General features: G+C 35.1%; 1 long non-coding RNA gene across 1 annotated transcript in view; it reads right to left on the bottom strand.

Moving 5' to 3' along the window:
* The window catches only part of LOC140625100 (uncharacterized), a 72,885-nt gene extending 48,010 nt beyond the window's left edge, over nt 1-24,875 (bottom strand). Inside the window, exons 1-2 of the long non-coding RNA XR_012024473.1 lie at nt 24,772-24,875; nt 11,210-11,300 (exon numbers count right to left, since the gene is read on the bottom strand). This is a non-coding gene — a long non-coding RNA (uncharacterized lncRNA). The remainder of the gene's footprint in view (nt 1-11,209; nt 11,301-24,771) is intronic.
* Between the last annotated feature and the right edge of the window lie 437 nt (nt 24,876-25,312).

The raw sequence follows: 25,312 nt of genomic DNA, 5'->3' as shown, positions 1-25,312 counted from the left end.
GGAAATACAAACGATTTTAAAAAAATATTATGAGCAGCTATACACCAATAAATTAGGCAATCTAGAAGAAGTGAACGCATTTCTGGAAAACCACAAACTACCAAAACTGGAACAGGAAGAAATAGAAAACCTGAACAGGCCAATAACCAGGGAGGAAATTGAAGCAGTCATCAAAAACCTCCCAAGACACAAAAGTCCAGGGCCGGATGGCTTCCCTGGGGAATTCTATCAAACGTTTAAAGAAGAAACCATACCTATTCTCCTAAAGCTGTTTGGAAAGATAGAAAGAGATGGAGTACTTCCAAATTCGTTCTATGAGGCCAGCATCACCTTAATTCCAAAACCAGACAAAGACCCCACCAAAAAGGAGAATTACAGACCAATATCCCTAATGAACATGGATAAAAATTCTCAACAAGATACTAACCAATAGGATACAACAATACATTAAGAAGATTATTCACCATGACCAAGTGGGATTTATCCCCGGGATGCAAAGCTGGTTCAACACTCGTAAAACAATCAATGTGATTCATCATATCAGCAAGAGAACAAACAAGAACCATATGATCCTCTCAAGAGATGCAGAGAAAGCATTTGACAAAATACAGCATCCATTCCTGTAGGGAGTGTAGGGATAGAGGGAACATTCCTCAACTTCTTAAAAGGCATCTACGAAAAGCCCACAGCAAATATCATTCTCAGTGGGAAGCACTTGGAGCCTTTCCCCTAAGATCAAGAACAAGACAAGGATGTCCACTCTCACCACTGCTATTCAACATAGTACTGGAAGTCCTAGCCTCAGCAATCAGACAACAAAAAGACATTAAAGGCATTCAAATTGGCAAAGAAGAAGTCAAACTCTCCCTCTTCACTGATGACATGATACTCTACATAGAAAACCCAAAAGCCTCCACCCCAAGATTGCTAGAACTCATACAGCAATTTGGCAGTGTGGCAGGATACAAAATCAATGCCCAGAAATCAGTGGCATTTCTATACACTAACAATGAGACTGAAGAAAGAGAAATTAAGGAGTCAATCCCATTTACAATTGCACCCAAAAGCATAAGATACCTAGGAATAAACCTCACCAAAGAGGTAAAGGATCTATACCCTAAAAACTATAGAACACTTCTGAAAGAAATTGAGGAAGACACAAAGAGATGGAAAAATATTCCATGCTCATGGATTGGCAGAATTAATATTGTGAAAATGTCAATGTTACCCAGGGCAATTTACACGTTTAATGCAATCCCTATCAAAATACCATGGACCTTCTTTAGAGAGTTGGAACAAATTATTTTAAGATTTGTGTGGAATCATAAAAGACCCCGAATAGCCAGGGGAATTTTAAAAAAGAAAACCATATCTGGGGGCATCACAATGCCAGATTTCAGGTTGTACTACAAAGCTGTGGTCATCAAGACAGTGTGGTCCTGGCACAAAAACAGACACATAGATCAGTGGAACAGAATAGAGAACCCAGAAGTGGACCCTGAACTTTATGGGCAACTAATATTCGATAAAGGAGGAAAGACTATCCATTGGAAGAAAGACAGTCTCTTCAATAAATGGTGCTGGGAAAATTGGACATCCACATGCAGAAGAATGAAACTAGACCACTCTCTTGCACCATACACAAAGATAAACTCAAAATGGGTGAAAGATCTAAATGTGAGACAAGATTCCACCAAAATCCTAGAGAAGAACACAGGCAACACCCTTTTTGAACTCAGCCACAGTAACTTCTTGCAAGATACATCCATGAAGGCAAAAGAAACAAAAGCAAAAATGAACTATTGGGACTTCATCAAGATAAGAAGCTTCTGCACAGCAAAGGATACAGTCAACAAAACTCAAAGACAACCTACAGAATGGGAGAAGATATTTGCAAATGATGTATCAGATAAAGGGCTAGTTTCCAAGATCTATAAAGAACTTATTAAACTCAACAGCAAAGAAACAAACAATCCAATCATGAAATGGGCAAAAGACATGAACAGAAATCTCACAGAGGAAGACATAGACATGGCCAACGTGCATATGAGAAAATGCTCCGCATCACTTGCCATCAGGGAAATACAAATCAAAACCACAATGAGATCCCGCCTCACACCAGTGAGAATGGGGAACATTAACAAGACAGGAAACCACAAATGTTGGAGAGGATGCAGAGAAAAGGGAACCCTCTTACACTGTTGGTGGGAATGTGAACTGGTGCAGCCACTCTGGAAAACTGTGTGGAGGTTCCTCAAAGAGTTAAAAATAGACCTGCCCTACGACCCAGCAATTGCACTGTTGGGGATTTACCCCAAAGATTCAGATGCAGTGAAACGCCAGGACACTTGCACCCCGATGTTTCTAGCAGCAATGGCCACAATAGCCAAACTGTGGAAGGAGCCTCAGTGTCCATCGAAAGATGATGGATAAAGAAGCTGTGGTCGGGCATCCCCAGTGGCCCAGTGGTTTAGTGCTGCCTTCAGCCTGGGGTGTGATCCTGGAGACCCAGGATCGAGTCCCACATCGGGCTCGCTGCATGGAGCCTGCTTCTCCCTCTGCCTGTGTCTCTGCCTCTCTCTCTCTCTCTGTCTGTCATGAATAAATAAATAAAATCTTGAAAAAAAAAAAAAAGTAGCTGTGGTCTATGTATACAATGGAATATTCCTCAGCCATTAGAAACGACAAATACCCACCATTTTCTTCGACATGGATGGAACTGGAGAGTATTATGCTGAGTGAAATAAGTCAATCGGAGAAGGACAAACATTATATGGTCTCATTCATTTGGGGAACATAAAAAATAGTGAAAGGGAATAAAGGGGAAAGGAGAAAAAATGAGTGGGAAATATCAGAAAGGGAGACAGAACATGAAAGACTCCTAACTCTGGGAAATGAACTAGGGGTGGTGGAAGGGACGTGGGGGGTGGTGGGGGTGACTGGGTGATGGACACTGAGGTGGGCACTTGACGGGATGAGCACTGGGTGTTATTCTATATGTTGGCAAATTGAACACCAATAAAAAAGAAATTTATAAAAAAATAGATAAGTCATGGGGATATAGTGCCCAACATGGTGAGTAAAGGCAGTAATATAACATTAACTTTGTAGGATGACACATGGTGACTAGACTTATTATGGTGACCACTTCACAATTTATACAAATGTCAAATCATTATGCTCTACACCTGGAAATAATAGAATATTGTATGTCAATTATACATCATTAATATAGAAAAACAGTACATTACAGGTTGCATAGGGCTAGGGTTGGGGATCATGGGGGGATTAGATGGGGAATAAGGTGTGAATGCTAATGGGTACATACCCTCCTTGAAGAGGGAGAGGATGTTGTAAAATTCAGTTTCAATGGTAGTTTCAGAAGCCTAGGAATTGTTTTAAAAGAGAAAAGAACTGGGACACTTGGGTGGCTCAGTGGTTGAACGTCTGCTTTTGGCCCAGTGCGTGATCCCAGAGTCCCACAATCGAATCCCACATCGGGCTTCCTGAATGGAGCCTGCTTCTCCCTCTGCCTGTGTCTCTGCCTCTCTCTCTCTGTGTGTCTCTCATGAATACATAAATTAAAAATCTTTTTTAAAAAAGCGAAAAGAACATTAAATTGTGTACTTTAAATGGATGAATTGTATAATACATGAGTCATATCTTTAAATTTTTTTTTTAGATTTTATTTATCTATTCATGAGAGACACAGAGAGAGAGAGAGAGTCAGAGACACACAGGCAGAGGGAGAAGCAGGCTCCCTGCAGGGAACCCAATGTGGGACTCTATCCCAGGACCCTCGGATCATGCCCTGGGCTGAAGGCAGGTGCAAAACTGCTGAGCCACCCAGGGATCCCTGAGTCATATCTTGATGTAGGAAAGAAGGTTAGGGTTTGAAGCCAATGGCCCAGAAATAATTCTTGAGATGTCTTTGGTGCAAAAAGCACAAGGACAGGAACCATGGGCAGAAAGAGCTGCTCCAGGGTCACGAGGAGTGGTCCATTATATACATTCAAGTTGGGAGGGGGTTAGGGAATAGCAGAAGTCTCTAAGGAATTTTGGAAGCAAGGTTTCCAGAACCTTGAGGAGGCTAGCTGTTGTTGGGAAAGGGCCATTTATTCCACCTAATAAAACCTGAGTCATGAGACCCTTCAGATGTATATATTGATGGGCCATGTGCTTGGGGGTTGATTGCCAGCATGCATCTTGGGGGTTTAGAGATTAAAGGAACTTCTAAGGGAATTTTAATAAGCTTACAGGATCCTGCAGGGGGCCGGGGGTGAGGGTGTGGTGCGGGGGTTGGCTAGGCATGATTTTGCCCTCAGCAAAGTGTCAACATCAAGGCAGTTGAGTCCCTAGAGGACGGTCACTCTGTCTGTTTCAAAGACTTGTCAGTGGGCTGTAAGTGGCAAGGAAATTTAATATTTTTTCTTTTGCCTTTGTTTCCCTCATCATATCTCAATAAAGCTAATAAATATATATAAATATTTCCCCTGGGAATCATTTCTTTACATTTTCAAAATCATTATATTTTATACTGCAATTAATATTAGGTAATATACAAAATTCTATAGTGGGTTAAAATTTCTTTGAACAAATGAGAGATGATAAATGAAAGACATTTAATCTAATACCCAGTTAGACTGATACACATTTAAATAAAATTTCTAATACATTCCACATATTGCACTCTTTAATAGGTGAGCTCTCTAATACTGAATTTGTACTAAAATTGTAGAAATACCAATTAATAATTTTATTATGAAATATACACAACCACTATATATCTAGAATTACTTAAATCCATTTAAAAAAATAAAACTAGTCCTAAAAAAATATCAGAGCCATCCTTACCTGCAACTATCCAGCGACAAGCTGAAGCTCCATCTATCGTTGGCTATTTGCCCATCCATAGTTAGCTATCCGGCACACACAAAACGTCAACAATGCGATTTGAAGAGTCTTACCATTGATAATTGAGACATGTCTCATATTGATTCAGTAAGTACTTTGCTTTATCATTTAACATTTTCAGCTTGATGTAGCAAAATAAGCATTCAATAAGCTGTTCACCTAAACAGAGAACCATGCTACTTCAATTACACTCAAGTTGATTGAAACCAATTTAATGGTAATTAGTCATTTACAAGGTCAAGAGGCTTACACTTCTCTAACTCCACGCTGGTTAAATGGTCACAGCTCAAGTGTGGATGAGAATGCCAAGTGAAGTAAACATATGAAAACTGTTTAAAAGGGGCCAGGATTTTATGCGTCTAAATCAATAATTTAAAATTAAAATTGGCTGTCTTTCATAATATTCAAGGATTTATTTTGGTTGTAGACATTCTTGCTTCTATCATTATTTCCAAACATAAATTCAAAATACCTCTGATTTATTTACAGAAGAGCAGAATCCATATCCTTTATTTTTGGTCCTTATAACTCTGCTCTTGGATTTGGTACTAAGTTTCTTCTTTAAAGGTGGAGAAATCATGTGACTTTCTGTTGTATAGATGTTTTCTTGAGAATAAAGGTCTTACTTTATTGTTGATTTCATCATGAAATTACCCAAAGACCGAAATGTATTTATGTGTAAACATGTTTCAAAGTATCAGATATAATTCAGAAATCTTAAAAAGGAGTGAGCATTACAAAACGAAAAAAATATCTAGAGAAATTAAGTTGTCCAAGGTCATACAGGGAGTAACAGAAATAGAAATAGAATTTGGCTTCTTCACGTCCCATTTTGTTAGCGTAATCATTCCCCAATATTTAAGAACAAATATTAAATATGTAGCATAAAACAAAACACTGTCTTTCTTTCCTTATCTCATGTGTTCAGTGAACACATATACCTACACACACATATGTAGACATGTAATTTATAAATCATTCAATATAATTCATTAAAATGGTGTATATGTGTATATCATCCAACATATATTTCAATGACAAAAATGGGTACTTACTTCAGTTTATTGATGACATATTTTGCGTTGTATTATCAAAAATATTGATAGATAAAACTTTTCATTTGAAAAAATAGGACATAAGTAGGTACAAAATGCTTGAACTTTCCTTGAGATGGCATAACACATTTCAAGTATTTTCATTTCTTTCATTATTTTTTTCAAAGTTATTTCTGAAGGAGCAGATAGGTTCCTAGATTTCTATAGCTTTGAAAGACATTTGGGGCTGATTTGGCTAATTAGACAATCTTTGTTGCATTATCTCACAAATATGCTTAGAGATAGAAGACTCTCTCTGATCTGATGATTTTATTTTATTTTATTTTTTAAGATTTTATTTATTTATTCGTGAGAGACAGAGAGGAATAGACATAGGCAGGGGAGAAGCACGCTCCCTTCAGGGAGCCCAATGCAGGACTCGATCCCAGGACTCTCGGATCATGACCTGAGATGAAGGCAGATGCTCAACCAGTAAGCCACCCAGGCATCCCAAGATCTGATGATTTTAAATACAAAACATTTACCTATTTCTTCAGGCCACTGACCCATTTACAAGTCTTATTCAACAAACCTTAAGCTCAAAATTAGCCCAGCCTGGTAAATGTTTAGAAAACAGAAGACTAAAATTTTTATCTGAGATTCCTTGAACGTGAGATAGATATTTGAATTCAGATTTGCTGTCTTTTCCTTCACAGACAACCTAAAGAAACTTTTGGGCAGGAGAGTTGGGTGTGAAAATAAAACATAATTACAAAAGGGCAAATATTCACACTTCATATAGGAAATATTAACTCACTTTAAGCTATGTCCATGAACATTACTTAAATATTCTTTTCCAGGAGAAATAAGGGTTTAAAAATAACATGTTACAAAAGAGATAAATAGAAGATTTGGGGAGAAAAAAGTATTTTTACAATAGTACTTTGGTTCTTAGAAATAAAGACACTAACTTTAAAAGGAAAAAATTGTTCTTTTATAAGGATTTTCCTGTGACTAAGCATGAATTTAGAAAGAGAAGCCAGGAAATATCTTGAAGTAGAAAATCAAAATTGAAGCACTCTTGTAAACTGTTTTTTCACATGTTTTTTTCTTTGCAAGTTTTATAATTAACCATTGAAAGATAGCTTTTAAAATTTATTGTAACAGCACTGGCAGATACAAGCATGCAATGAATCATTTTCCTTTATTCCCTCCAAGCCCAAGGACATTACCAGTTCAGATTTTCAATGGTTATTACTTCAACTTAATTTGAATAATTTTTCATACCCTTATATATAATAAAGTGCATAGAAACATGTTTAAATGAGTATTTGATGAAATAAAGAGCCTTTAAAAGAGTAATAATCCCTCTACACCATCTTTAGAAGTGGTCTGTATGTAATGATTTATTCTTAAAAAAGAACACATTACCCAACAGCCAGTTGTTGGCTTAACTGTGTTATACATTACAACATGTAGCCTATTATGAATAATGAGTCGAAAGCAGTGAAATCTAATCATATTTATTAGCTTAATTTCCTTGTATGTGTTTTAGGAATTCTCAGCCGCGTGATACATGACAATTAGAACACTTACGCTGAGTCTCAGTGCTTGCTATCATAGAAACACATCACTAAACAAAGGGAACGACACTGCTAAGAGTATGGAAGGGCAAACCACAGACTGGGAGTAGATATTTGCAAATCATACATCTGATAAAGGATTTATATCCAGAATATATAAAGAACTATCCAACTGTATTAACAAAAAAGCAAACAACCCCACAAAAATACTTTTTTTATTTTTTGGAAAACATACACGTCATCAAAAAAAAGAAAGAAAGAAAGAAAGAAAGAAAGAAAGAAAGAAAGAAAGAAAGAAAGAAAGAAAAAAGGAAAGATTCCTAGTAATATGTCACAACATGGATGTACCTCAAAATATGATGCATAAAACTAGACAGATCAAAAAGTTTACTTATTATATGATTCCATGTATGTACTGAGCCCTTGAAAATGCAGACCCCTCTATATTGCCAGAAATTCAATCAGTGGTTGTTCAGGGAGGCGGGTGTTACAAAGAGGCTGAAGAAACTTTTGCAGGGAGAGGAGATATGGACACTATCTTGATTGTGGTTATGGTTTCATAGGTACATTACCTATGTCTAAATTTATCAAAACAAACCAATGAACTATTTGCAATTTTGTTGTATATAGATTATACATCACCAAACATGGAAACATGTTTAGGAACTACAAATTTAACATTGAATGGGTTTTTCTTTGTAGGAATTTTTAGAACTTATAAAGTATGTTTAGAAAAATCTGATGGGATCCGGGATCAAGTCCCACATCGGGCTTCTTGCGGGGAGCCTACTTCTTCCTCTGCCTGTGTCTCTGCCTCTTTCTCTGTGTCTCTCATGAATAAAAATAAATAAAATCTTAAAAAAAAAAAAAAAGAAAGAAAAGAAAACTCTGACTGGACTAAAGTCAAAAAGTATTTTCACTATCAGGCTTTTCAGAATGTATATATGTCAATATAAATTGTAAAACTTTAGGCAAATGGTATTACATAGATGATTCTATAAATATTTTTGAAATTATCTTTTATTCATGATTTCATAAGACAGCATCCTTGGAATATGTTTTGCAAAACGCTATAGAATAATGATAACCAGCATTCCTAGGTGGCCTTATACTGTCCCATTGTGGCTAAGACGGACACCGAGAGATGACCAACTCTCCATCAAAGATACAGGGTCCCATTTAAGAATTTAATGAGAAGAGAATGCCTGGCCTGACTAGAGATTTACATTTCAACTTCCTTTGCAGCTTATTGGAGTCCATGTTACAAGTTCTTGCAATTGGTATGTAAGCAGAATTTATATGCGACATCTATGAAAAAGTGGTTTCTGCACATTTTCTTTCCCTGTCCATTGGCCGAAGGAGAGCTCTCTAGAACCCCAGAATATGATACTCTTAATTTCTGAATTGTAAGTCTTAACTTGAGTGAAAAATAAGTTCTCTAAGCTTTTGAAGTATCAATAGTACCATAAACAATAGTAAAATTTTGTCCTTGAAAGGATTTAGTTCTCATTGATCAGCTTCTGTTAATACCTGGAGAATTCTGTGAAGGTGCTCCACCGCTAATTACTGCAGTATAAGATACGTTTTTCTCTATATATTTTATGTACCTTATTTTCCTCAATATGCAACTCAGAATATAAAAGATAAGAAATGTGATATGCATCCCCAATAGGTTTATAAAGCTCAAATTCAAATCAAATAATTCCTTTACTTATAACCATCATGTGAAGAGATTAACTGAACTCAAAGCCAGCTTGATATCTTTGTCATTATTTCTGACATTGATTTTATACCTTTCATTAAATGTCCCTCAAACTATCTAGACTGAGATGTACTTTTTTTTAGATGGAGATGGACGGACATTTAAATCAAATATACATTTAAATCAAATATACCCATCACAACAATATCTCAATTAGCAACATGAGTGTGTTAATCTGTTTTAAAATGATCCTAAAGATTTTTCTGAAGAGCATTTTTGCTTTGCATTATGTAATTACTCTCTCCACCATTTTTTTTTTTTTTTTACTCTCTCCACCATTAATGAAAGTTTGATTGCTGACTTGATATAAACATGATAGCAAGTCTTTTTTCCTGTTATTGTTAGCAGGCAATGTTCTTAAGAAAGCTCTGGAAAGACATATTTGTATAAATAAATAAATGTGCCATTCATAAGACTAAATTCTTATCCTTCAAGTTTTCATCATATTATGCAACTTGAACTCCATGGTCAAATTACTATCAAATTTCCAAAGAAAACACATGCATTTTTAGTTTTGCTAAATGCAGTATTGTAAATATTATAAATTAAGTATTTTAATTTAAATATTGTAATTTTTTTCTTTTGATAAATGTAACTTTGTAAATTAGGCTTCACATTCTGAAGTCTAAACTAAGACTCATACATATAGAAATAATCAAATTTTGAGTGAAAAACATTTTTTTTAAATCACACTTGCTTTAACTATGTCAGACAGAGTTAACAGTTAAAGAAGGCATAGAGGATCCAAAGTGGCAATGCTCAAAAATCTGACACTTATTGCAGGAAAAGACATAATATAGCCATAGTATTAAACTAGGGATGTACATCACAGCCACAGGCTGCCCCACAGGAAGAGGTTCAGAGGCCACAACTGAGCTCCTGTCACCTGCTTTCTTTAAGGGACAGACATGGAAAAGATTCCCCTTTTGGATTGGAAATCACCACTGAGTGCACAGAACACCTCAGAATCAAGAAGTCCAATGTGAAGTGTTTGGGATTTATTTGATGTTTATTGTTCAATCTCATCACACATTTTAATTCCATTTATTTCACTGTAGGAGAGACTTGATAATGAAGAGGGAGCCCGGCTAGCTAAGGACAAGGCACAGAGGATATCCCGCAAAAGACCCCCACTCAGGGTGGGATCCATGTGCCATTCTTCAGGGAGCTTCCAATTTTCTTAATGTTAATCCCTTGCTAGTGAGAAAAACAATCTTTAACTTGACAATGGCAAGGCCTCCAGTATCTAGCAGGTCCTCTTTAACAGGCAAAAATCCTTTTGAAATCTCCCTTTTCCCTACCTCCCGCAACTCTACAAAGTATATAATCAGCCACCCCTCAGTCCCCGGGGAAGCTGCTCTTCCTGCCCATGGGTCCTGTCCCTGTGTTTTAATAAAACCACCATTTTGCACCAAGACATTTCAAGAATTCTTTCTTGGTTGTCAGCTCCAGGCCTCAACTATATTCCAAAACTTCGTCATTAAGAACATCTATATTCTAAATACATGAATTCTTTTAAGGAGCCTCATTTACATGGTTCTCAGATCTTTCATTCCGTTTATTTCAACCTAATCAAAATTCCAAAGGTAAACTCTGTACAACCTACACCTGAAAACAGACAAGTCTAACAGGTTTGCCTTCGTGGCACATACATTATGTACATATAACATTACAGGAAAACCAACTCAGTAATGCTACATATTTAAGACTTCACTTTCTTGGGGATAAATTCCAGATTCCTTAAATTGGCAAATCAGTTGTCACAATCTGAGTCCAAGTTTATTTTTCTACAAGAGCAAATTCAGACCCAACCAAATAAAAATCCTCATTATCGTATTGCCAACTCAGTGATTAAGACTTTTTGTTCTTCATGTGAACCAGACAGAGAGTTGTTCACCTTACGCACTCCTACTTACCCTTAAATGGCAGGTTTGGTGTCAGTTCCTTCTGATTCCTCCTTGAGCGCCCTTGTGTTTCTAGAAGTACTTGGAATGTAATCATTGTAACCTGCAACACAGTGAGACCATAAACCTTCCTCAAGTAGCAACGGCTTTAAAAAATTCATGATTCACCTGACCTGTATTGGGACTCAGAAATTTCCATTTTAAACATATATGCCTGTTTAGACAGTTGTTTTTCTTTGTTTTGGGTTTTGCCTGTTTTCCCCCTTGCATACATTAAGAAACATTATTCTAAGTAGAGTTGCTTAAAATTAGCATTTAGGTACTAAATCCTTAAGGGAAATTTTCAGTAAGTGTTCATATATTCTAAAGAGTGAACTAAAACAACATTAAAAAAAAACTATAATTAGGAATTCCAAAAAGACTAGTAATATGTCAGGTGTATTCTTCACTATTAATAGGTATTTTATAGTTTATTCTTAATTTACTTATAAGAATGAATAAGTTATATGAAATATTCAGTGATACTCATTTGAGATTCCCCACTGCAATGAAATTATCAATTTGTCTAAAGAATCCCTTCTCTCCTGGCTCAATCTGGATGACTGTCCTTTTTTTATTTCAGGATGTGATGATCTTTTTCTCCTGTATAAGCCACTCTTGTATTAATCTCTCACAGCTGGAGAGGAATTCGCTGTTTCCCATTTCAGTCTCAATTTTGTTTACAATTTAGCCAAGGTCAATGAATGTAGTCCATGTGAATGAATACATTTAAAATACAACAGCTGTGAAGTGATTATTTGAGTGGTATAAGAATAGCCCAGGCTTTTTAAGTTAAAATATATATTTGATGAATTCTTGCTCTTATCTCTTCAATAATGCTTTAATTGTTCAAAGCTTTTTTTGGCATTAGTTTTCAAGCCTTCATTTAACAATCTGTTACACATATGTTTTGAATGCCCACTTGAGGGTAAAGAAACTCTAGAAATCGTTTGATCCAAAAACTTCAAAAAGTCATTTGATCCAAGAGTAGTATAACTCTAGGTGACTCAACCCACCATTAATTCAGTTTGTCAGTGATTTATGTGTGCTATTATTTAGCACACTATATTAGTTTTGTAGAACTACTGTTAACAAATTCCCACAGAGTGGCTAAGAACAACAGAAATTTTTTACTTTAAAGTTCTTGAAGTCTAAAATCAGGCAGGGCCACACTCCATAGGGCTCAGGGGAAGAATCTTCCTTGTCTCTTCCAGCTTCTAGCATTTCAGGCATTCCTTGGCTTGTGGCAACAGAGCTCTGATCTCCGCCTCCTTCTTCACAAGGCCTTCTCTGTATCTCGTTTCTCTCCACCTTTTCTTATAATGACATCTATCTTTGGCTTTAGGGTTTATGCTAAATGTAGCATAATCTTATCTTGAGATCCTTGATTTACTATATCTGCAAATATCCCTTATTTTTCAGAATAAAGTCACTTTCTCAGGTCCCAGGGATTAGGATTTAAACATAATTTTGGAAGCTACTATTCAACCCATACCCTCACCAAAACATTCCTAATATCATGAAGGCTCCCTAATATATTTTTGACAATAAGTAATTGATTTATTGAAGTAAAGCTACTTCACATTATTTCTCTCATCCACCCTCTTCACACACACACACACACACATACACACATACACACCGTTCTCATATATTATTATATTATTTTCGGAAACAAGATTAATACCATTGCTTTAGTTTTACTTCATATATACAATTAACTCTATTTTCAAACTTCAGTGATTATCATGGAAACAACAATTAAAAGATGCAAGTATTTAACAGGACCAGAAAGAAAACTTCGTGGTCATGATAGACAACAGCAAAAACGTCTGAACTTTCTGTAGGACTAGTAATTCATGCATATTTCCCTTTTATGTCCACAACAACTCTAAAAGAGGAAGATCAGGCATTTAAAACTCCTTTTCAAAGATGAGGAAATTTTAAGTTCATAAGATCTTACTTTCAGCAAGATCAGATGGCTAATGCAGTAGAGGACATAACAAAAGGGCATAAAAAAGCTCTAGCTCTGGACTTCAAGCTTGATCACTTCACTAGCAAACAGAACCTTGAGATAATTCCTATTCAGGGTCTTACTTCCTCCACCCCCACCTCAAACTCTGTGCTGGGTCAGTCCATCTTTATCTCAAAGACATTACCCTTTCTCAGAAAACTATTCCTCTCCTCCCAAACATACTCAGATGGTGTGCTATGCCTGAGCTTCTTGAATACATTCTCCAGGTCTGAAGGTTTTCCTTTTTAAAAACCAAAGTCCCTTCAAACATAAACAATACTTTGAGATATTTCAGGCTTGATCCTAATAAGGAGAGGTGGTTTCAGCAGATAAGATTCCAACATATGAGGTGAAGATGTATTAGGGAAAAACAGCTTTCAAAAAAATGATACCACTGATACATGTTCCTAGGGTATTCTTTTCTTGAATTTTTTCTTTAATAAAAATACTTGTTATCCAATTTAAATATATTTCTTTATAGCCCTTTTTAAAGCCATTTGGGTAGAAAACAAAATATATATGTCTTTATATATGTCTGTGTATAAAGTGTTATAGTTTTAGTAATGTTAATGCACGAAGCTATTATCTACCTGTTTGTCACGAGAATTCTCAACTGAGAGAATGAGTTTTAAATTTAATTAGAATAAGACTCAAACCTACCTGCAGGATTTTACTATTTGAGAACTTAGGAAGATTTTCACTCTGACATTCAGTTACTTAAATGGAAATAAGCATGTACAATTGGTACGGGAGAGCTTGGCTCTGGTCTCACACAGTCGAAGAATGAATCTCATGGACAAAGGAAGTGAGTAAAGGGATAGAAGTTTATTAAGTAAAGATACAGAGAAAATCCTCAGGAGTGAGAAGAGTCCCAAGAGGGTTGCCACTAGGGGGTTGATGGTTGGTCTTTTATTGAAAGCCAACCAGGGAACCTAAATCCTTTTAATGTCTCTATCGATATCATAAATTGAGTAAGGATTAGTGATAACATCTTTAATGGGTTATTTCTTCTTTGGGGTCTGGTTATTCTTTGTTGGTCACAGATGACTGTCATAAAAAAGAAACTCTCCCTGCCTACACCTGGGGCAGGGTGATCTGGATTGTTTCCTTATTTCTGGTTTCCTTACACCTCAGCATTTTGGGGATTTTTGTGATCTTGATTCTGTGGCCCCCTACCTGAGTTAAGGAGAAAGGGGGCTAGACAAGGCTGGGTAGAGAGCCAGCTTTCAGTAAAATACCAACCCTATGAGCCCTCAGTGGCAACCCTGTGGGGACCCTTTTCACCTCTGAAAGCTTTCTCTGTATCTTTACTTAACTTCTATTGCTTTACTCACTCTATGTCCACGAGATTCATTCTTTGACTCTTGTGAGACCAGAACTTAGCTCTCCCGTATCATACCTATCTCTGCTTAGCCCCATTTATCCCTAACTCACAATCTGGAGACAGAAAAAGACAGAAAAAGAATGTTCCAATTTTCAGAAATACCACAATTTGTTAAATATTACATTCTATATTTGTCTTCTGGAATTAATTCAACAAATGTGAACAAAGCCTTAACAAATTAAATAAAAGCATATTTTAATTAAATAAAACCAACAAATAAGCATTTTATTATCACATTAATAAATAAAAGAGTTTAAGTTAAATCCTTTAAATGGCTATTAATTCACTTAGTTAGACCTGAATATTTTACTAAAGGGAAATGATATTTATTGGAAGATATTTATATGACAAATTAAACTTGTCTCATAGATCATGTTTAAATATATCTTAACTTCATGAAATACATATTATTTTGTATAAACGGAGCACAAATTTCTATTTGATGAACTACTTTACTAAATTAAATGAAGGCACAATGTGAAGGATGTCAGAACATGCTACCTTCTTGAATTAAATATTTATAAATAATGTACTAATCTAATACAATCATAAATTAAATAGGTAAACATAAGAATTACTTTTTTCTGTGACCAAATAAATCTGCTACTGAACCTTTTACATAAGTTACTTGGAAATACACAAAATCTTAGCCAGCATGTACAACAGTGTTTTTGTAACAGAATATATGGCAGATATTTAGTTAATAGCTATATAGACACTTTTCATATAATTTAAAAAAATTTCCTCTTTATTTAACAAGCATTCATAATAGAAAATTGTAGATGACAATAACCTATTATATAGCTTTATATAAATAAGTTTAGTCATAACATAATATATTTCTTTAAATAGGAAGTAAAATGGAGGTGTTGATAGTCATAGCTTGGGTTTTCCTTAGAAGAAGTAAAAGGCTTTACAGAGCAGAAGCTATATAATGCATATGTAAATATAAAAAATGATAATTTTGCATATGAAAGAAAATAACTATTAAAACATAGAATCACCCTTTTTAAAAAGATTTACTTACTTATGTAAGTGAAAGAGAGAGAAAGAGTGGTGATGATGGGTGGAGGGAGACGGAGAGAAACTTAAGCAGACTCAGCACTGAGTGTGGAGCCAGACAGAGGGCTGACTGTGGGGCTTGATCTCATGATTCTGAGATCACAACCTGAGCTAAAACCAAGCATGGGGTGACTGACTGTCCTACCCAGGTCCCCTACATAGAAATAATTCTTATCATGTCTTTTAACTTCACATAAATCCAAATGCTATAAATAAGTTTTTTGTTGAGTCCTGAACTATTAAAATAAAGATAAACCAATGACATGAAATGGAAATCCGAGTTTTCGTACACTATTTTTATTTATTTATTTTTAAATTTCATTTATCTATTTGAGAAAGAGAGAGCACAAGCACAGGGGAGAGACAGAGAAAGAGATAGAAGCAGACTCCCGCTGAGCAGAAAGACTGAAGCAGGGCTTGTTCCCAGGTCCCGAGGATCATGCCCTCAGCTGAAGGCAGACACTTAACTGACTGAGCCACCTAGGCAGTCCTATCTTACATTATTTTAGATAAAAATATCCCCTAACACGTTACTTTTACCGCTATCTGTGATTTTTCAGAGTAGATTGAAATTACAGTTCAATCTGCATAATGTACACAGGATGCACATTTTAAATTAAGGGCACAAAGGGGCACCTGAGTGGCTTAATGGTTGATTCTCCCTCTGCCCATGTCTCTGCCTCTCTCTGTGTCTCTCATAAATAAATAAATAAAATCTTTTATAATCAATTAATTAATTTAAAAGGACACAGAAATGGTGGAAATAAAAGTAGGAAAAGCTATTCCTTGACAACATTGATTAAAAGAATAAAAGAGTATTATAAAGAATAAAAGACATTAAGAAATAGTGAAACAATCAAAACAAAGATCTAAAACTCAAAGTTTTATAGACATATACAGTTTCAAATTTAATAAAACAAAAGTTGATAAATCAAACATGCATTCATACTTCAACATAGAACACCTTTTGAACCATAGCATAACTCTAAAAATGTCTCAAAGATTGAAATTACATGTGTCTGTTGTCTAACAGCTATGACATTAAGTTAGAGCACAATAATATAAAAATAACTAGGAAATCCCCAAAGCCTTGAGAAGTATTCAGCACTCTTAAAAATCTCAAAAAAGGAGATTATAATGTAACATACAATATTATCATCTAAGTGATAATGAAAATAGAGTTACTGGGCAGCCCGGGTGGCTCAGCAGTTTAGTGCCACCTTCAGCCCAGGGTGTGATCCTGGAGACCTGGGATCGAGTCCCACGTCAGGCTCCCTGCATGGAGCCTGCTTCTCCCTCTGCCTGTCTCTGCCTCTCTCTGTGTGTCTCTCATGAATAAATAAATAAAATATAAAAAAAAAACAAAAAAGAAAATAGAGTTACTGAAAAATATAGAATGTGGCTAAAGCATCTTGAAAGGAAATTAAATACATATTAAATCTAGATATATATTAAAAAGAAGAATGCTGAAAATCAATTATTCTAGCTTCCCACTTAAAAACTATAGAAAGAAAAGTAGAAGGATAAATTATAATGAAGATAGAGGAGGAAAACAATAAAAATAAAAGCAGAAATTAATAAACTAAACCCATATTTTCCCAACAGTATATAAGAAATTAGAGTTTATTATAAAGAAATTTATGTCAAAAAAGCTTTAAAATATATGAAATGGAAAATAACTTCAAAAATACAGCATGCAAATATTAATACAAGGGATCCCTGGGTGGCCCAGTGGTTTAGTGCCTGCCTTCAGCCCAAGGTATGATCCTGGAGACCCGGGATCGAGTCCCACATCAGGCTCCCTGCATGGAGCCTGCTTCTCCTCTGCCTGTGTCTCTGCCTCTCTCTCTCTGTCTCTCTCTCTCTGTCTCTCATGAATAAATAAATACAATCTTTTAAAAAATAGCAATATAAGAAAGTACAGATAATAAATATTTTCTTTGTATGAATGAAACACACTACACTTTGTTTAAAAATCCAACAAAGAAGGAAGCCTGGGTGGCTCAGTGGTTGAGCATCTGCCTTTGGCTCAGGGCTGACCCTGGAGTCCCAGGATCAAGTCCCACATCAGGCTCCCTGCATGGAGCCTGGTTCTCCCTCTGCCTGTGTCTCTGCCTCTTTCTCTCTGTGTCTCTCATGAATAAATTAAAAAAAAAAAACAAAAAGGAAAAGAAATCCTTGCGAAGTATTAAAAAGAAAAAACACCTCACAAACAAAAATATACTGGGCCAGACAGATTTACAAGTGCATTCTTCCAGACATTTAAAGAAGACATGAGATAATTGAGTAATTCTTCCAGAAAATATGAAAAGAGAGACCAGTCCCAACTCATTGTATGTGGAGAAGCATGAGTCTGACAGTAAACCCTTGCCAATACATTTGAAGAAAAAGAAATTTCTACACTGATCTGTTTAATGAATTCAGACACAAAAATTATAAATAAAATATTAACAAATTAAATACAGAAAATTTTAAAGAAGATAATACATCAAGACTAACATTTATTACAGAAATGTAGGGTTGGTTCAAAAATTTGAAAACTAAGCAATGAAATTCATCACATTAACAACATAAAATAAAAAAAAATAATAATCTCAATATATTATAAAATCATTTGAAAAAATGATTGCATGTTCATGCAAAAAGAATAGCTATCAACACACCAGGAATAAGAAGGAATATCTTTAATCTAAAAAAAAATCCTCAAAAAACTAATAGGTAACACTTATTAATGAAATATTATTATCTTTCCCTCCAAGATTGGGAGCAAGGATATTTTTTATCAATGTTTTACCTCAGTAGTGTATTGGATATCTTTGGCAGTGTAATAAGTCAAAAAATGTCTTAACCAGTCCTACAAAGGAAAAAAACCCTCATTTTTAGATGACATGATCAGGTTTATAGAATTAATACACTATTAGAAAACATTTAAAATTAGAACATTTGCCAAATAGAGTGCAACATGGAGAAATAAATTATATTTTCACATACAAATAGCAAGCAAGTGAAAAATTAAATTTGAAACAAAATTTCAGTAACATCAAAAAGACTAAAAATAAGGAATAAATCTATGAAAAGATACAAAACATCTCTCTGATAAAAATGACATATAATACTGAGAGAAAGTAGAAAAGACATTAGTAGATGTGAGGGTACACTCAGTTCAATATTGCCAGGATTAAAAATCTTTTTTTTTTTTTTTAAGATTTATTTACTTATATTAGAGAAAGAGAGAAAGAGCACAAGGGAGAGGGAAAGAGGGAGAGAGACTCTCAAGCAGATTCCACTATGAGAGCAGAGTTCAACACGGGGTTCAATATCACAATCCAGAGATCATGACCCTGAGACCACAACCTGAGTGGAAACCAGGAGTTGATGGATTAACCGACTGTGCCACTCAGGCGCCCCCCAAGATTAAATCCAACCCCAAAGATATTTTGTGAAAACTGACAAGTTGATTTAACAACATATATGGAAATACAAAGAACCTATAATAGTCAAGCAAGTCTGAGGAAAAAGGAACAAGCCCCCTCCCCAAATTTATCTTTATATACAATTTTCTATGATATAAAATATAATTTTAAATATACCCTAATTAAGACAGTATGGCACTGGTGCTTGATAGGTAAATAGATCAGATAAGAACACATAATTCAGAAACACTTATCTTTTCAATCAATTCATTTACAATGACTATCTCAATGCAATTTAGTGAGGAAAGAGTGGGGAGTCAATAAATAATACTGGGTAGCAGATATGCATATAAAAAAAAACACCAACCTTGACATTTACCTAATAATATAGATAAAAATTAGTTCATAATGAATGATATGACCTAGTTAGAAAAAAATTATTTAAGGATGCCTGGGTGGCTCAGTGGTTGAGCATGTGCCTTTGGCTCAGGGTGTGACCCCAGGGCCCTGGGATCGAGTTCCACATTGGGCTCCCTCTTCTTCTTCCTCTGCCTCTCTCTGTGTCTCTCATGAATAAATAAAGAAAATCTTTTAAAAAATTCTTTTTTAAAAAAAGAAAAAATATTTTAAAATGACACACAAAAATAGATGTTAGATAAATGATAATAGATTAAGTAGATACAGAGAGGGTTCCATCATTTCTGCAGCTTCATATATACCTCATAGAAATGCAGGTGCATACTCATTAAAAACATTTAACGTGTTCCACAACATGATTTGTAATAGATCCAAGTTGGAAAAAGACCAAACATCCATGTAGAACAGAATGGATTAATAAATTGGGCATATTGATAGAATGTCAGACATAAAAGAGTCCATGCTTTATAACTTCATGTATGATGTTCAAGATAAAAACTATATGTTAAGGCAAAACTAAACTATACTCATAGAAGATCTAGCTTAGTGTGGAAAAGTATTAAGTTAAAGAACCTTGTTACTTGGTGAATACTTAATTGAAACTAATTGTTTTGATAGGATAGGGTTCCTGACAAGAAACAAATGCTATGGTTTGACTTAAAAGGATTTTACTACTATTTTATAAACTTACATATAAGCTTCTATAAACTCGTGGATTTTATAATTTCTTAAATGTGAATCACTCAGTAAAAACAAGATTATCTTAAAGTTTTCTATTTTTCTGGAATGGCACTTTGTGAGAGTTCTTTTAAAATTTTAATGTTAAACATATATAAATAAAATAATTTCAAACTGGAAAGAAAATATATTTTTACATCAAATGTTTAATTATAATTAATTTTAATAGAACAGTTGAAACTTTTTCCTTTTGTTTATACTCTTTTAAACATTTTTTATAGGATTGATATTTTAAAAATTTATATAAATATATATTTACATACGTATATATATTCAGAGCTTTCAATGTATGAAATTGCCGCATATATTTCTCAATTTATTACTTATTTTTGTTATTTTTGACATAGTAATATTTGAATTTTATGTAATATACATATATTGCATATACCCCCAAAGCAGAAAATATTCCATATTTTACTCTAGTTCGTTTACCCATAGCTTAAAGAATATTGATACACTATGGCACCAATTATCAGTATTTTATTTACAAAATATAAGGAAACTGCTAAATTTTATTAGATATAATAAGTATCTGTGCCTAGTTCTATCCCTTTTTGGAAGAAATTAGTATCAAGCATTCATAAGTGTTCTAATCCCTTTCAATTTAATAGGCAAAAAAATCAATTATTTTTTTCATACTCTCGGGTATTCTTGACCAGATTCAAAGCAAGTGAGATTGTAGCAACACAATTCTACAGGCAACAGAGGAGCCAAGATAAGACATGAAAGAATATAAAACATTAAATCCAAGGGGAGCCAAGAAGTCCAAGGAACAGTATTCAAAAGACCTCAAATCTTAAAGTGCTCAAGGACGATTATAACAATGGTAGTTTCCAGTCCAAATGTGATATCTAAATTCCAACTGAAAATAATGAATTGGTTCAATGCTCTTTGTCCATTTATAGAAATCTGACCAGTGATGAAAATATATTATACACAACATCCAATTTCTGTTGAGACAGAAAAGCAAATATTAAATAGATTCAAGAGCCAGGACAGTGAGGGTGCTCCAGGGGGGCATTAGGAATCTTTGGGAGTATAAAGAGTGACTAAACTTTATGGTCTACACAGACATTCAGTAGTGATCAGGGGATGCATGGACAGATACAAATGTAACTTCACAACTCCCCAAATGTTGGACAAAAGGTTTTCTTTTTTTTTTTTTAAGATTTTATTTATTTATTCATGAGAGACACAGAGAGAGAGGGAAAGACACCGACAGAGGGAGAAGCAGGTCCCTGCGGGGAGCCCAATGTGGGACCCAATCCCAGGACCCCAGAATCACACCCTGAGCTGAAGGCAGATGCACAACCACTGAGCCACCCACGTGCCCCGGACATAAAGTTTTTAATAAAGTCTCTCCCTGACAATGTTGACAAAGGAATTAATTAGTGTGAGTCACAAACACTAGAATAAAAATAAAGCTGGAAAGAAGAGTAGAAGAGTGGTTAAAAAAAATAGCATCCATCTAATAATAGTCAATATCTTCAATGGCTGACTGCCTTTTCTTTTCACTATTGGTCATATTCTCTTGCTTTTTTGCATGTAAAGTGATTATTATGGGATCTGGTCATTGTGTACATAAGAGCTGTAAAGCCTCCAGAAATGCAATCTTGCACGGCAAGATTTATGTCCAATCCTCACTCTGCTACCCCTACAATTCTCTTTATGTGTGTATGATTTTACAGGTTTCCATGTCTTTCGTTTATATTTATTTATTCCCCTTTTTGGAAAACAAACGTCTCCATGGGTATTAGCTTCCTAGGGTGGCTATAACAATTACCACTAAGTAGATAGCTTAAGAAAACAGAAAATCATTCTCTCAATGTTCTGAAAACCAGAAGTCCAAAGTCAAGATGTCAGCAAAGATTGTTACTTTTGCGAATTTTGAGGGACAATCTGTTCTATTCCTATTTCCTACACCTGGGACAACTGGCAAATCATCGGCTTGTAGATGCGCCCTCCAATCTCTGCTTCCACCTTAACATGACACCCTCTCTGTACCTCTGTGCCTTCACATGGCTGGTTTCCCTCCTCTTCTTATAAAGACAATATTCATACTGGATGAAGGGCCCCCCTTCCTCCTGTATGACTTCGTCTTAACTGATTACATAGGCAATAATCCTGTTTCTCAATAAGATAATATTCTGAGATACTTGGTATTAGAGCTGCAACACATTTTGGGGATGGGGGAATCACAATTCAACCTATAAAAAAGTGTTTCACTTTGTATATTTTGCCCTGACCTCTCTTCCAGCTGAGTAATTCTGTTTTCTGCTCTTTAAACCTACCAATTACAGTTCTTGAAGTTGCTTTTGATTTTATTTTAATAGATTATAATTCTTTAGTAAAGTTCTCCATACATTTATTCATTTCTTCCAATTTTTATTTTAATTTTTTTACACATAATTATATTTATTTCAAACTCCTTATCTACTAATTTCAAAACCTAGATTACATTTATTGTCTGCTTTTCTTTTGCTTTTTGGCTTGTATCACACATTTTTGGTGATTTTTTAAAGATTTATTTGTTTGTTTGTTTACAGATGGGGAGGGGCAGAGGGAAAGGAAGAGAAAGAAACTTAGGCAGACTCCCCACTGAGCATGGAGCCCAATGTGAGACTTGATCTCAGGACTCATGACATCATGACCTGAGCCAAAATCATGAATCCAGTGCTTAACTAACTGAGCCACCCAGATGCTCCTTGGTTATTTTTATTTATTTTTTATTTTTTAAAGATTTTATTTATTTGTTCTTGAGAGACACAGAGAGGCAGAGACATAGGTGGAAGGAGAAGCAGCTACCTGCAGGAAGCCTGATGTGGGACTAGATCCCTGGGCCCCAGGACCGTGACCTGAGCCAAAGGCATATATGCTCAGCCACTGAGCTACCCAGGTGCCCCTCCTTATTTATTTTTAATAAAACCCAGAACACGGTAAAAATAATTTTAGGGTCTCTCTTAGGGTGATTTCTCTGGAAATAAAGTTTGAAATAGATTGCCTGTGAAGAAAATCCCATAATGAAAGCAGTAGGCAAGATAGGTAAAAAGATAGCTGAGTAAATATGTAGCTTCCAGTGATGTCCAATCTTATTTTAATCCATGGAGGTAAGTCTCAGAAGTATATATTACATAGGACCATTGGACCCACTTGAGGAAACAGGCCTGCTTTTTGTACCTTTGTAAAATACAATCATTGGCTATGTTTTGACCCCATGGTAAGGGAAGGTAACTTCCCAGAAAATGAATATCTCATTAGCCAAGGGGAAATACTTTGGAAAACTCTTTGGGAGTTCTGTTAATTATTAGCAAATAATCCTATTAACAACTAGGGGTATGCACATATTGTTGAAGATGATGTGACACCAAAATACAATCTGTTAGAGGCCAAAGTCTATATTATTATCTTTCAAGGACAGTTTACTCTTTTTTCTGCAAGACAGACACACTGGGGAAAATTCAGCTCCACGATCTAGCTGATTTGATTTTGATACTGTAGTTTGATAAGCCTCAATGTGTCTCCAGCTGGCCTTCTTCCTAGTGTTGATGCCTAAAAAGATACTAGTGGGAAACTTTACTTCTTCCAGGAGGTCTTACCTCTTTGTCTAGCCCTGAACTCAACTCTGTCTTCTCAACAGTCAAACTTTAGAAAACCCCACTTTACTTTTAGAAGTTTTAAGTAAAAACTTATATCTTTCAGTCATAAGACTTCAAAATTTGGCAGACATCTGAAGAGGGCACATAACACTACATATTGGAATCCTCTAAAATTCCTTTTACTTTTCTCTTTAGCTCATAAGATGAACAAAACCCTCAATGTTGTGATCTCCTACAAAAGTCCTACTCTGCCCAGGCAAATTATATTTTGAGCTTCTTGACAATGACCAGGATTCGCAAATAGCCTCAGGAAAAAAAATGTGTCTGCAGATTGTTGCTCATCACTATACCATTCTACCCTCCAGAAGCTTAACTCCTCTCATCCTCATTACTTCTGATGTCTTTATTTAGTTTTCTAGGTTTTCTGTTATTCATGAGAGGAGTATTTGTCGCAGCAAATTACTCCATCTTATCCAGAAGTTACTGTGCTACCTTATAGCCCCTATTTTATCATAGGATAGGGCAAATAAGTAAAATAAAAAGAAAAATAGAAATACAATAGTCACAGAACATAGAGATCAATTCTTAGGGCAAAAGAAAAGGTGACAAATAAAAAGTAACATTTGTTTCAGGCTTTATAGGTTAGGAAATTTTCCAATAAAAGTAAAAGTAAACACTCTAAACAAAGAGAACAGTAGAAGCAAAGCCATAAAGATATATAGAGTTCTGGATTGAAGGAATGTATAAGCAACAATAAAAGATAAAACTGTAAAATTTGGTGGTGTCAAGTTCTGGAAGATTGGACTGGCACCAATAATTTAATTATTTTAAGTATTAAAATAAGCTGAACATTGTTTAATATTTCTTAAATATAGTCAACACATTCCAAAGTTATTCTGTAGAAAACTTACCTAGCCCTAAGGAGTCATGTAGGTTAGAAAATTATTACAATATCCTTGATGTCATGAAGGAAGTCTAGAGGATTAGAAATGAATAAAATGTCCAACTGAACCTGTAGACAGAAAGAATTATAATTGCTTTTCAAATGTTTATGTAAGAAAGAAAATCAATATTATATTACTCAAATTTTTCTAATTTTATATAGCACATTCCAAATGTCCACCCAAAATGTGTTATTCCCTTCATGTGTGATGATAATGAATTGTCTGAGGATATGGTCACGCAGCTGAGGACTATTCTTTGTCTCTTTTGTACATAGCTTTTTATGGCCATTTGTCTCAAGTCTAATACATCGAAAGTGAGGGGGAGTTCTTTAACTTTCTTGATCTCTTGTTTTGAAAGGAAATTGCTTGCCCTAGACTCTCACTCTCTTTTCTTCCTATGGATTGAATGGCCAACATACTGGTAATTCTTGCTCCCTCATGCAAAGAAGAATTCCTCCAGCCCCAGTGTGAATGATCATGGATAGTTGAGCTTCCCTGAGAGCCTGAA

This window comes from Canis lupus, chromosome 35, assembly GCF_048164855.1.
Source record: "Canis lupus baileyi chromosome 35, mCanLup2.hap1, whole genome shotgun sequence".
NCBI classification, from domain to species: Eukaryota; Metazoa; Chordata; class Mammalia; order Carnivora; family Canidae; genus Canis; species Canis lupus.
The sequence above is the reverse complement of the archived record's forward strand: the minus strand, read 5'-3'. Positions and strand labels throughout refer to the sequence as shown.